The sequence below is a fragment of the Acomys minous genome, assembly GCF_964271855.1.
Source record: "Acomys minous genome assembly, chromosome: 5".
Taxonomy (NCBI): Eukaryota; Metazoa; Chordata; class Mammalia; order Rodentia; family Muridae; genus Acomys; species Acomys minous.
The window spans coordinates 48203400-48217982 of NC_140494.1; the positions used below are offsets into that span (position 1 = coordinate 48203400).

General features: G+C 34.9%; 1 protein-coding gene across 3 annotated transcripts in view; it reads right to left on the minus strand.

Moving 5' to 3' along the window:
• CDH18 (cadherin 18) overlaps nt 1-14097 on the minus strand; it is an 838900-nt gene extending 824803 nt beyond the window's left edge. The window contains exon 1 of one of the 3 annotated variants that reach the window (XM_084783756.1): nt 13814-14094. The gene's annotated coding sequence lies outside the window, so the exon portion shown is untranslated. Of the gene's footprint in view, nt 1-13813 lie in introns of all 3 variants that reach the window. The other 2 variants (XM_084783763.1, XM_084783762.1) reach the window with 2 other exon arrangements.
• Between the last annotated feature and the right edge of the window lie 486 nt (nt 14098-14583).

Here is a 14583-nt window from a genome sequence, read left to right on the forward strand (position 1 = left end):
CTTGGAAAAAATACCGATGGTTGTTATGAGACAGGATATTGATATTAAATGTGATTTTAATAAAAACTTCAATTTAAATAAAGTTAATGGAATTCCAAAAAAGGAAATGTGTGAACTACATTTTTCTTTATATTTTGTTAATGTTGGTATTGATTTTCTTCAATAATTTAAGTGACTCCTTGGAACATTTCAATCTATGTTATTATATGGAAGAATAAGAAAATTAACTATTAATCATCTGTTCATGTTATAGTTCCAAATTATGTCAATGCTTACCTTGGCATATACATATCAGACGTACAGATTTCAAGGCATTATAAGATGGCATATTTTATTGCAGTTTGTACTATTGAAATGTTTATTTTTAGAAAGCAGCCAAGTCACTTAAAGTTGCTATTGACTCATAAAGATAAATTCTATAGACCACTGATTTATTTTTCCTTTATCAAATTTATTTTTGCTTATTCTATATGTGTCCTTTTGAAGCTTTCTGACTCTTGTGTAACAGTTTGATGTAATAATTTAAAGCTATGCTTTTATGGGTTGTGCTTTTCTTTGCTTATTTCTTGCTTATCTCTAATATCTCAAATAGAGTGAAACTAAGTAATCTATTTTAGATCTTAGATTCAACATTACATGTAAACAGTTAAAAAGACTTAACTGGTCTACTGGAGCCACACTTGCAATGTTTTTTCATCAACACAAGTAGACATTATTGACTACTTAGCTGACTAAAAACATTGGACGGTATAGATGCTCAGCACATGACTTACTAACAAATATATCATTACCCTTCAAGAGCAAAGATGTGACCATACAGATAACTTGGAGTCATTATGTATAACCCACTTAATTTACTGTTTCAACTTCCAGTTTCAATTAAATTTAGTCATTGTTGAGTCAAGAATTCACAAACTAGAATGGTTATTTCACTAGGAATTTTAAGATATATCCTGGTGGACTAAAAATACAAGAAAAAACAGTAAGATAGCAAAGAGGCAGGCTTCAACTGCAGGCATGGAAGAATAAGAAAGACTCCCAATTTTTCTGCTTTCTTTTAGGTAATGATACATGGTTTTAAGACAATACTATGACTTGGCACTTTCTGACTTGCAATCCTCCTTATTTGTTAAGCAAAGTAATTTGAAATATTTAATTTTCTCAATGACAACTACTTTAAAGGGTGTAAACTACTAAAAGGTGGAGCTGTTGGGGTAGAAAAACATGATGACTGATGTTACACCCTTCTGGGTTGCAGCAAAATCAATCCACAGGGTATCAGAAGCAGATAGAAATGGGAATCTAAGGGTTTTGTTAGCTTGTGTAAGGTAAAGAAAACTGTACAATTGATCAAACAAGAGCAATCCCTAGCAAAGGAAAAGAGAGTGCCTTTATTTGGCTTGCCTTCCAATTCTATAATAATCTTGATAGAATCTAAAGAAAGGAATATGGAAAAGAATAAATGTTCTTTCAAGAACCTAAGCCCAGACTCTCAGAGGAGATCATGAAAGGATATTAAAAAAGACGGATGAATAACGGATTCAATTTTCTATCTTGTTGAGTAGATGAATAATTTTCATCTATTTTTATTCATCTTCATAGATACTTGAATCTCAAAGAATGAAATATGGTCATGATTGTCATTAATTGCTCATAGGTCTGCCAGAGTAATAGATTAAAAAGGAACACATTTGATTGAGAGATATTTATTGTTAGCATGGGTCTTGCTGTGATTGGTTTGTCTATACTTAATTCAGTCCTCTATATGAACTGTTTACCTCAATACACAAGTCATCCTTACAAAGCATCTGTCCTTATTAATTCATTACAAAGAGGTTTGGTTTTAATAAATAAATTATTCCGTTGTCTAAAGTTCTAAAATGGCATGGTATAACAAAGTTTCTTATATGAAAACACCTCGCCATTTTTATACATTTTTTAATATTTTAGATTGTATATACACACAATATATATATATATATATATATATATATATATATAATTTAGTCTGCTATATTTAAGCAATATTGAGAAATTATTTCACTTTTGATAGTTTTCTTTTTGTCCAATCACAATTAATTTACAGCCTACAGTTCTGTAACTCAAATCTAAACAACATCATCTTTCTATTCTTTCTGGGAACGTCTGATTCAGTAACTCAGAGATAGATGTGCAATATTCTAACTAAATCACACATTGCACCTATGTGCAATGGTTCTTGATTTTTGGAAAAGTACTGTATTTCAGTGAATAGTTCATTCTCACCTTCTTACAAATGGTTTCAAAATTGGGCTTGGCTATTCTCAGTGATAATTTTATGCTGTAGTTTAAAGTGTTCTTCTCTCACTATGTTTTTGGTACAGTTTGTCAGAGAATACTCCTGGAAATCAGTGACATAGTTCTATGATTCCAGCTAAAAAGTTAAACTGATATTATATCAGAAGAATTCTACAGCTAGATAGTAGAAATTAGACCTTGGATACACCTCTCAGACAGCAACTAAGCATATGAAAGGAAATATTAAAAGAAAATATACTTTATTCTTTGAATGGCTGAGGGAATGGTTCACTTACTGGGGATAAGTGCACCAACAAGTGCACAGATGTAAATACTTAGAGAAAAATGTACGGACACACAGAGAGTAGGTCATAATACATTTTTCTGTGTGTTCACTGCTTCAAGATGCTTCAAAAATTTTACTAGTACAATAAGAAACTGATCCAAATATTTGTCTCTAAGAGTAACATCTTTTCAATCGACACAGAGAGCTGAAATAGATATCTTTGTTGTTTCTGTATAAAAATCTTTGCTTTCACTACAAATTGTTCTATTCATTTCTCTAGAATGTATGCTACTTATTGTATAAGGACTTCATGTAATCCATGGTATTTTTAAGTTGTTAAGGAGCTATTCACATTACATTTACTGTCATTATAGATACAATTGCATGTTATTTTTAATGAGCAGACAGAGAAGTTAAGTGGCACAACTTCAAGCTTACATGTTCTATGAATCCATGCAAGGATGTGAACACAAGATTGTTCAACAGATCACTTTTCTGCTATCTCAAATGAGATGAGGCAGAATGAAAAGAAAAGATACTTGAAACATAAAACCATGTTCAAGAGTGTTATCTTTTCTTCAAATAATCCTCGCTTTCAATATTTTTTCTTATAGTAATATACATTAATATATATTCTGGAAACTGTACTCTGAGGCTTTAAAAGATGGTCAGACTTGCATATCAAAGTAGCACAATGGGTAGGAGGGAAGAATGGGAGGATACAAGGGATGGGATAATCATTGAGATGTAACAAGAATAAATTAATAAAGGAGAAAAAAAACAAAGTAGCACAGTCTCAATGGAAGGATATAATGGATACATAATATGTGTTTAGTTAAAAATATAAGCTTTGTTTTTAAAGGCATAAAAATCCTCAAGATGAGACTTCAGTATGGTCTCCATCTACTTCAAATATAAGTTCCCTTAATGAGAAGAGCTATTCTCATGTGTGGAGATCACTAGACCCAATGGGATGCATCTGCAATAAAAATCCTGAACCTATCTCAAGAATCATTGCAGAAGAGGGATAAGAAAGATGTTAATAGCCAGAGAGTCAGAGAGTTTTCTGTGAGATGGTATCTCCTAGGAATGTCAGAAGCTATCCTCATAAAGTCTCAATATGAGCTGAACAAGAACAATGTTAGTTATACTAAAGTGTACAGAGAAAACCCTCCATTCCTCAAAGAACTATGAGAAACTAAGGAATGCTGAGAGTGGGAGAGTTAACAGCTAGGGAAAAGCATTTTAACTGGTTATACAGAAACAACACATCGGCCCTGAAAACATATATAAGAGTGACATTATACATACTGAGTCTCATTCATTTATATACTTAGAATACATAAACATAAGCATATATCTATATAACAACTATTAATGTAAAAAGGGGGCATGACTTTGAAAGAAAGCATGACAGGATATTGTCAGGATTTATTTGGGAAGAAAGAGGAAATAGGACGTAATTTTATTATAATCTCAAAACATTAACAAAATTATTTCAACAATATGACATTTAGCAAATAAAAAATTATCTATTGAATTCTGTTATTCTACTTTTGCTTCATCCTATAAATTACAAATAAATATAAGGAATAAACAACCAAAGAACTCCCCAGGCTTTCAACTGCCATATTCATACGTTTGTTTAACAAGTGTAAAAATTTTTGTCAAAAATAATATTGCCAGTTGTTTGGAGATATGTTTTCTGAAGATTAAAACTAGTTTCATACTTTTAACAACAAATGAGTTGCTATAACCAATCAGAAGTATACATTAAAAGCAAGAAGACACACTGCACATCTATTAAGCCATGAATTTGAAAGAGAGTGAGGACGTTTATATGAATAGATTTGAAGTGACAAAAGGAAGACTACACCATGCAATTACATTATAATCTAAAAAAACTAAAGAATTAAACTTTAATAATATGAAAATCTAAAATGGAAAATTCTGATAAATATCTGGAATAATAACTCTTATTATTTGCTAATGGAAATGCAACAGCAACACACACTTAGGAAGACAACTTTACAATTTCTTATGGAAGAAAAACTTAAGAGAACACACTGTCAGGCAATCATAATCATTATGATTTCCCTGAGTTAACTAAACTTATGTATATACAAATGCTTTCCACTAAATTTCATGGAAACTTGACTAATGGCTCCCCAAATTATAAAGCATCAAGGCATATTGCTGTTGATGAATGGATGAGAAAACTGCCTCAATCATTTATTAGGATATTATCCAGGTGGCACTCAGAGAAAGGATAAGCAGGCTACCAGGATGAGACTTGATAGGCTGTGACCATATGATAGGGGAGAAGGTCCCCTTGTCACAGACCTAAGGGAGGAGAACAGGGTGAAAGAGGGAGGGAGGGAGGAATGGGAGGATAAAAAAGAGGGGATAGCGATTGATATGTAATCTGAATTTATTAATTAAATATTTTAAAAGATATAAACTATTAAACAATGGACACATGTAAACAATTTTAAATTCATATTAGTCTATAACAGGAGACAGCCAAAAACATTATACTGTCTTACATGGTTATACCATTATGGAAGACTATTAAAGGCATATCTGAGGACATAATTTGAACATGGCAGAGCTCCCGAGAAAGAACTGTGTAAGCATAGTCATGTCAGGCAAAGGAAAGTACAAGGCAATAAAACGTATGCACGGAAAACTATTTTGGCAGATACCTATCACTGTGAGTGGATACACCTCTTCGACTAAATGATGTAAAACCAAAAGAACTTAAAGACATGTGGCACAAATGATACCTTGGGTGCACATCTTGAGCTATCAATTACAATATATAAGCCACCCTATGATGTTCATAACAGAGAAGCAGTATACAGAGTGATGTAGAGTTGGGACAAGAGAACATAAGAAAACAATAATCTTCATTCTCATTTCTCCTTAAACCTAACATCGTTCTAAAAATTGCCTATTCCTAAAACAACTATGTTATGCATTCCTAAAGCCAATCTGATATGTCCATACCAAACATGTTACATACTAGTGCTCGCTTCTGGACAATCTCAACATGTTTTCTGTCAAAAGCAGGTGAGAATTGGTACTTTACTCCAATGATTTGCATTGATATAGATGAAAGTCATGTAATAATATTTAATTTTAACTTAAACATATTACAACTAAAAAAGAGTATCATTCTGAAATTCATTATCTTCTATTAGTCTTAAAAATTCTGTGCCAAAATATTTTCATTAATATTTCATACTATGAACAATAGTATTCAAATGTTAACTGTATAACTCATGGAAAAATTCAAACGAGCAGAAAACAATGTACCAGAGAAACCTCATGTACACATCTAAGGTCAGAGACAGAATTTAATATAAACTAACAGGAGATAATGGCAAAGATAAGAGTTTTGTACTATGATAAAATATTGAATATAGAAATAGCATTTGCTGAAATTATAAATAACATAAAACAAATCCCAAGCTGGCTAACAGCACTGGCTACTCCTACACAGGACAGATTTGATTCTCAGCACACACTTGAGGGTTTGTAAACATCTCTAACTCTGTTTCTGGTAGATGCAACACCTTCTTCAGGCACCAAAAATAACTGCATTATTGTGTTACACAGACATACAAGAAAAATAAGTACATTTTTTAAAACGATGATGGAATGATCTTCCTTGCTCATGGATTGGGAGAATTAATTTGTAAAAATGGTCATCCTACCAAAAGCAATCTACAGATTCAATGCAATCCCTATCAAAATACCTACACAATTTTTTAAAGACATTGAAAGTTCAATTCTGAACTTCATATGGAAAAACAAAAAAACAAGAATAACTAAAACAATCTTGTACAATAAAAGATCATCTGGAGTAATCTCCATACCTGATCTCAAGCTGTACTATAAAGCAACAGTAATTAAAACAGCATGGTACCGGCACAGCAACAGGCTGGTTGATCAGTGGAATCGAATTGAAGACCCAGAGATGAACCCACACACATATAGTCACTTGATTTTTGACAAAGAAGCCAAATCCATTCAATAGAAAAAGGGTAGCATCTTCAACAAATAATGCTGGTCTAACTGGATGCCTATGTGTAAAAAAAAACAACTGGAACCATATTTGTCACCTTGCACAAAACTCAAATCCAAGTGGATCAAAGACCTCAACATAAAACCAGAGACATTAAGTCAGATAGAAGAAAAAGTGGGGAAGAGCCTGGAACACATTGTCACAGGAGACACCTTCCTGAACAAAACACCAACAGCCCAGGCCTTAAGATCAACAATTAATAAATGGGACCTCATAAGGCTAAGAAGCTTCTGTAAGGCAGGAGAAACTGTCAAGAGAACAAAGCGGCAGCCTACAGACTGGGAAAAGATCTTCACCAACACTACATCTGACAAAGGTCTATTATCCAAAATATATAAAGAACTCAAGAAATTAAACACCACCAAATCAAATAACCCAATTGAGAAATGGGGCTTGGAACTAAACAGAGAATTCTCAACAGAGGAATATCAAATGGCTGAGAAACACTTAAAGAAATGCTCAACCTCCTTAATCATCAGGGAAATGCAAATCAAAACAACTCTGAGATTCCATCTTACACCTATCAGAATGGCTAAGATCAAAAATCCAAGTGACACCACATGCTGGTGAGGATGTGGAGAGAGAGGAACACTCCTTCATTGCTGGTGGGAATGCAAACTAGTACAGCCATTTTGGAAATCTATGTGGTCCTATCTCAGAAAACTGGGAATAAGGCTTCCTCAAGACCCAACTATTCCACTCCTTGGAATATACCCAGAAGATGCTCCAGCACACAACAAGAAAATTTGCTCAACCATTTTCATAGCAGCCTTATTCACAATAGCCAGAACATGGAAACAGCCTAAGTGTCCATCAGTAGAAGAATGGATAAAGAAACAGTGGTACATTTACACTATGGAATATTACTCAGCTATTAAAAACAAAGAATTCCTGAAATTTATGGACAAATGGATTGAACTAGAAATGATCATAATAAGTGAGTTAACCGAGAAGCAGAAAGAGTTAAATGGTTTATACTCACTTATATCTGCATACTAGCCCAAGAGGCATGTCTCATGAAAGTCTTCATTAACCAGGAAACTGGGACAGAGGTGAGGACATCATATTGGGACTCTAGATGAGAGAAGCATGGGAGAATGGCAAAGTTGAAGGATCCAGAGGATCCTAGAAACCTACAAGGAGAACATTATGACCGGCAGATTTGGGCCTAGGGGTCCCACTCAAACTATGACACCAGCCGAGGACAATACAGTCTGTAAACTTCAAACCCCTATCCAGATCTAGCCAATGGACAGAACATTCTCCACAGTTGAGTGGAGTGTGGGGTCTGAATTTCACACGTTCTCTGGTGCCTCATATTTGACCTTGTCCCCTGAATGGGGAGACCTGGTGGCACTCAGAGGAAGGACAGCAGGCTACCAAGAAGAGACTTGATACCCTATGAGCATATAAAGGGGGAGGAAGTCCCCTTCAGTCACAGTCATAGGGGAGAGGAGTAAGGGGAAAATGAGAAGGAGGGAGGAATGGGAGGATACAAGGGAGGGGATAACTATTGAGATGTAATATGAATATATTAATAAAATAAAATAAAAATAATAATAAAAAAATGACAAAACTGAAAGGTAGTCTTATAGTACACAGAACTTACACAACTTACTTCACTGGAAAGTACAACAATAAAATAGAAACATTTGTGTTCATGCAGTATTATTAATCTCATTTTGTTGCATTGGACTTAGTAAGACAGAACCTTCTTACTTCTTTTTGAAGTTTTATACAAGCCTTTTATATAATGTCATCCACATCTATCTTTCTCAAGGTAGTAGAAAGGCTCAGAAGATAAAAATCTAACTTCTACAAGTACGTCCCTTGAGTTCAATTCCAAAAATCCATTTAAAAATTTAGATCAACTGTTCAAACTTGCCTGGCCAGACCTGGGGATGGAAATCGGAGTTAGGATGAGCACTGGTGCTTACTGGTTTTTACTAGCCCAGCTCAAGGTTCAGTGAGACTGTGTTAAGAACATTAAAGTCTAGAAGCTAGAAACATGGAGAAAATAGACTCTTTTGTAGAGTTTCCAGAAGATAATGCTGTTCTGGTGGGACCTTGATATGGACCGATGAAATCTGTTTTAGCTCACACTATGGAATACTATTCAGCTATTAAAAACAAGGAATTCCCGAAATTTGTGGATAAATGGATTGAGCTAGAAATGATCATAATGAGTGAGTTAACCCAGAAGCAGAAAGACTCAAATGGTATATACTCACTTATATCTGCATATTAGCCCAAGGGGCATGTCCCACGAAAGCCTTCACTTACCAGGAAACTGCGACAGAGGAGAGGACATTCTAGTGGGACTCTAGATGAGAGAATCATCGGAGAAAGACAAAGTAGAAGGACCCAGAGGGTCCTAGAAACCTACAAGTAAAACATTATGATAGGCAGATTTGGGCACAGGGGTCCCGCTCAAACTAAGGCAGCAGCCAAGGACAATACAGGCGGTAAACCTTAAGCCCCTACCCAGATCTAGCCAATGGACAGAACACTCTCCACAGTAGAGTGGAGAGTGGGATATTACTTTCTCACATACTCTGGTGCCTCACCTTTGACCATGTCCCCTGGAGGGGGAGACCTGGTGGCACTCAGAGGAAGGACAGCAGGTTACCAAGAAGAGACTTGATACCCTATGAGCATATACAGGGGGAGGTAATCCCCCTCAGGAACAGTCATAGGGAGGGGAATAAGGGGAAATCGGGAGGGAGGGAAGAATGGGAGGATACAAGGGATGGGATAACCATTGAGATGTAACAAGAATAAATTAATAAAGGAGGAAAAAAAAAGAAGTAAAAAAAAAAAAAGAAATCTGTTTTAGACGTTTAATGCCTAGAATGCTAAAGGAATTCATTTCTGCTCTTTACTAACTAAATCTTTTTCAATCTGTTATATCTCAAAAATAAATAGGTTTATGGACAAAATTCTATTTATCAAAAAAAAAAAACAACCTACTAACCAAAGAAACAAAAAACCAAAAGGTGAAGAAAGATAGACCAAGTCAGCTGATTCACTACTTCACCTTCCCACAAACGTATAGAAGGGTATATATGCATAGCCATGTGCACATATACTGCAAACACACCAAGGCAAACACATTGACACACACACACACACACACCACACACACACAAACTCACACACACATACACACACATTTACACAAACACATTTTTTAAAACTTTATTTTGATACAAGATGATGTAAGCATATACATCAGTGATATTTTCACTTACTTGCTACTAAAAAGAAATATTAACATATCAATCTTTTTCTAGGCAAAAAATGACCTACATACAAATTTAAGTACAAAATTTGCACTTTTTATTCATTGATTATTCTTAAGTTTATCTCTTGTCTCTTACCTTATGTTTATTTAATATAACAGACAATGTCTCTTAGAAGAAATATAAAGTTAACAAATCACACTTCATATCCTTTCAGTAGCAGAATTTTCATTCATAACCCTGTTGATAATTAACATTATATTATTTTTATTTTAATAACATCTAGATCAGTGGTTCTCATTTTCCTAAAGCTGCAAAACCTTTGAAAGATTTAATACAGTTCTTTATGTGGTTCCCTGCAGCCCCAAAATTATTTTTGTTGCTATAAAACTGTAATTTTGCTACTGTTATTAGTCTTTATGTAAATATTTTTGGAAATAGAAGTTTCTCAAAGGGATCATGGCCTACAGGTTGAGAACCTCTTATCTAGATAGATTTTGGAGTGTCTTTTATCATGTAAGATGTTTCTAATAGTCATACCTTTCAACATATACACATATCTAGTTTAGTACTACAAACCTTGCATCAGTGCATCAGATACAGTGCTTGTGTCCCTGTCATGTAACCTTGCTTGAATGCCTAAGCAAGCTTTGCAATAAATGATCATCTTCAGGATACAATATGGGGGAGAAGTAAGTTTTCACCCTGGAAGAAAGTGCATAGTGCAACTCAACAACCGTGGTGACTGAAAGTGATATGAGACCCATACTTTTATCCTATAATGAGCAATCCCTCAATTATATCTATGACAGTTCATAGTTATGAAAGGAAAAAAAACACATTTCAGAATTTAAAAATTCTCTTTCTACACGTAGAGTGGCGTTCATTCTATCATTTGTTTTCTCTTCTCCTTAGCTTGATCCTGTTTGTACTTTTTGAAATGTAAATTCCTTGAAAGGCAGAGTCTCTGAGAGTCTCTCTTCTGGACTCAGATACTTGAGAATAAAGTAAAACTAAGTTTGTTGGATTATTTATGAGCATATCTCCTTAACTCATAACATTTACAGTTCACTAAATAGCCATATTATATTTCAGCTATTAAAGGTTAAATATCTGTATAAATTAATAAATTGAAAGAATGGGAAGCATAAATATGTTTATTTTCCTTTGAAAAACATATTTCTTACAGACCTTAAAACTTTCTGTTTTGTGAGTAGAACTATAGAAAACATTTAAAGCACTATCCATGCTTTACAAACAGAAATGGATGCAGTACCACATAGCTGTGCTTCACTGAGTATAGCACAGGGAGAAAGAGCCCCCTAATGGCTTAGAGAGTTACAGAAACACAGGTGGAGAAGCTTTCTCAATTTTTGCTTCAGTATGGTTAGTGTGCTTAATCAGAAGAGACATCTGATACTATGGGGGTTAATGAGAATGTGAATAAAAGGTCAAATCAACTTCGGTCACAAATGCAAAGAGAGAAAAGAAACTGAAGATGAACCGGTTGAATAAACTGTAGATTTTAGACTAGGAATAATTCTTAGGTGTCTCACTCCCAGGACACAAGTCTTCCTTGATCTAGTTTGGAGAGAGAGAGAGAGAGAGAGAGAGAGAGAGAGAGAGAGAGAGAGAGAGAGACAGAGACAGAGACAGAGACAGAGACAGAGAGACAGAGAGAGACAGAGAGAGAGAGACAGAGACAGAGACAGAGACAGAGAGAGACAGAAATGATTGCAGGGGCCACATTAATTAGATGGCTGGAAATTGAAGTGCTTATTTAATAAGAACTCTCTTCCTCCAATCACTGAATATTTCCTGACAACTACATGGGGAATCAAATATTCTAATAGAATTGTAAATTTATAAGAAATAAAAGAAAAATAAAAGTAATATTGAGAGTCCTGTGAGTCAGTGTCCACACATGAAGGCTACAGGAGTTAAGATGTATATCAAAGGGCTTTTAAAAGGATAGTGCTATATTGTAGAAAAATACTATGAATGTTTTACATATATTTATGCTAAAATTGAAAGAAGCTCATAAAAACATGAAATGCAACTAGGAATTAGTCACTTTTATAGAATGGTACAACCTGTAAAGTAGTAAGAAGAGTATACCATAAAAACAGATTTGTACGTAGTTGTGAGAAAATCATTAACTGTAAATAACAAACTAGGGTATGGTTAAAAACAAATAAATGATTCGGTTGAAACTAAACTATGTCCTCATAGAGGATAAATCAAATAATTTTCATCAAGTAAAATAATAGTACTGGCAATTTTGGCATGCTTCTCAGAAAGTGTAAATAACACAGGATATTGATTGCCATGACAGGTATAGCTGATTTAAAGCAAGTGCTGAGTTGCTGTTAAAGGTAAAACTATTGCATCTGTAACAGTGTGTGCTAGTGTGCTTCCAGTTCATAGTGTGATAATTGAATCTCAGTCACAATATTCAATAGGTAATCAACATAAAATTTGTTTAAGTGAATCAATTTAGAATAAAAAACCGCAAATCTCCAAGGAAACATATAGATATAGATATAGACATAGACATATAACTCTATCCAAGGCAAACTTCCTGTAATTTCTATTCACATTATTATTATTACTATTATCTAATGCTACTATCCTGAGCAATAATACTACCCAGGTATCTTAAACTACAATTGAAGAATAATGTGATATAATAAAGAAAGATGTTCTGCATACATTTTTTATTTAAATAAGTCTAAACATAAGATTACAAAACACAAATATAACAGTTTAGACTATGTTAACCTCTTCATTTCAGATATTTTATTCCCAAGAGGTTTGGCAACCTTGTAATGATTTAATAACAGCATAACATAATAAAAAGTTTGATCACTTATCATAAAGTGGTATATTCTCTAATAAAAGGAACAACCCAGAGAACCTCACTCAAAAGGACAGAGAAATAATTGCTGTAAATTAGCTCTTCATTGATTCAAAAGTAAATACACTTATACATTCAAATCACAAATCACTGTACTTTCCGCAAGCAAGGAATGAGCCGCTTTCAGCACCATGTTCTCCCTTCGAACACCCTAAGGTTAGTCATCTCCATCAGTACTGCAATGCTCCAGCCATAATGCGTGTTCCATCCCATCAGTTCCTAGAGAAATCATTTTGTAAAACCCCGATCTCAGAAGAGAATTTCATATTGGAAAGGCCACGTGTGTTCATAGGCACTTTGCCCGCACATACCGTCTCTGACACTTTTAAATATTAATTGATAGGACTGCAGCTCAGCAATGAACTCTGGAATGCCTAAGCATCTCCAGACTCAAATTTCTTTCCCTTTGCACAGGACTCTTTTGAGAGCCAATAAACCATCCACAGCTATCATAAAAGGGCAGTCTAATGTCACATTGTTGGGAGGACACAATACGCTTACTCTGAAAAGTTAAAGCTGCACTCAGAAAACATATTTCAGAAAGAGGAAGCAACTAAAAAGCAGAGAGTAGATTCTATGTCTGCCTCAAATTAAAACTTGTGGTTCTTGCAATATTGTCCTTCTTGATGTGAATTCATTATCAAAGTCAATGAACAGCAAAAAAAAAAAAAAAAAAAGGGGGGGGTGAATATTTCTGAACATGTTGTAATACTGTCATTAAAATGGCCTTAATATTTTAAGGGTGGATTTGACTTAATTCTCTTCTACAAGTGGAGAAGGTACAGCATAAACATATCATGTGGGGATTGTATTAAAAAAGTGCATGTACCTGTGAGTAAACATGCAAATGTATTAATTTAAGCATATTCATCATATATTACAGATTTGACTCTAATGCTTTACTGCAAACTCAGTTTTGAAAGCAAGATTAGCTACTATGTATCTTACTGTGGCTGCCTAAAAGCAAACACATGGGGGAAAGAAGGTAATAATTTCCTTACCTGGAGCATGAAACTGTTCTCTTTGCAGTGTAGCAACGAAGAGGGGCTGGGTGAGGGCTTGATTTCTGTTTCTCTTCAAATCTGCCTTTAATGCTGATGAGTGTGTTGAGCTATTCCAAGGTGAAGTCTGTTATTTCTCGCTGGCTCTCAGAGCTGACATCCTTTTTGTAAAAGAAAAAGCAGCTCAGTAAGTTGTTGGCTGAGGCTGCTGGGGAGCACGATTATCCACCTCCAGCAGCAGCAGAGCAATTCTGTCTCTCTTCCTCTCCTCTCCTCTCCTCTCCTCTCCTCTCCTCTCCTCTCCTCTCCTCTCCTCTCCTCTCCTCTCCTCTCCTCTCCTCTCCTCTCCTCTCCTCTCCCCTCCTCTCCTCTCCTCTCCTCTTCCTGATGCTCATTCAGCTCTAAGTCTTAGCTGCTGCTGCTATGTAATCAATCTAGCCTGTCTGAAGCTAACAGTCCCCTATTTAACCAGCCAATCAATAGCAAGGATCCCACTGCTAGTCCCAAGAGCCTTTTCCAAGTGTGGTACAAACAATAAGAGTTTTGCCAGCAGTTTAGGCAAGTATTTTTCATTATTTTATCTCCCTTAGCGATAGGATTTGAGAGCAGAGGCTCAAAGCAAGCTCACAGTTGTTGCAAATTTTGCATTTAAAACTTTAACCCTTCCTTTCCACCTGACATCAATGTAATAATTATGCATATTCACCCTTTCAATCACTATTTGAAACATTTTGCAGAATAGCAATGACTAAACAAAATATTTTGTATGA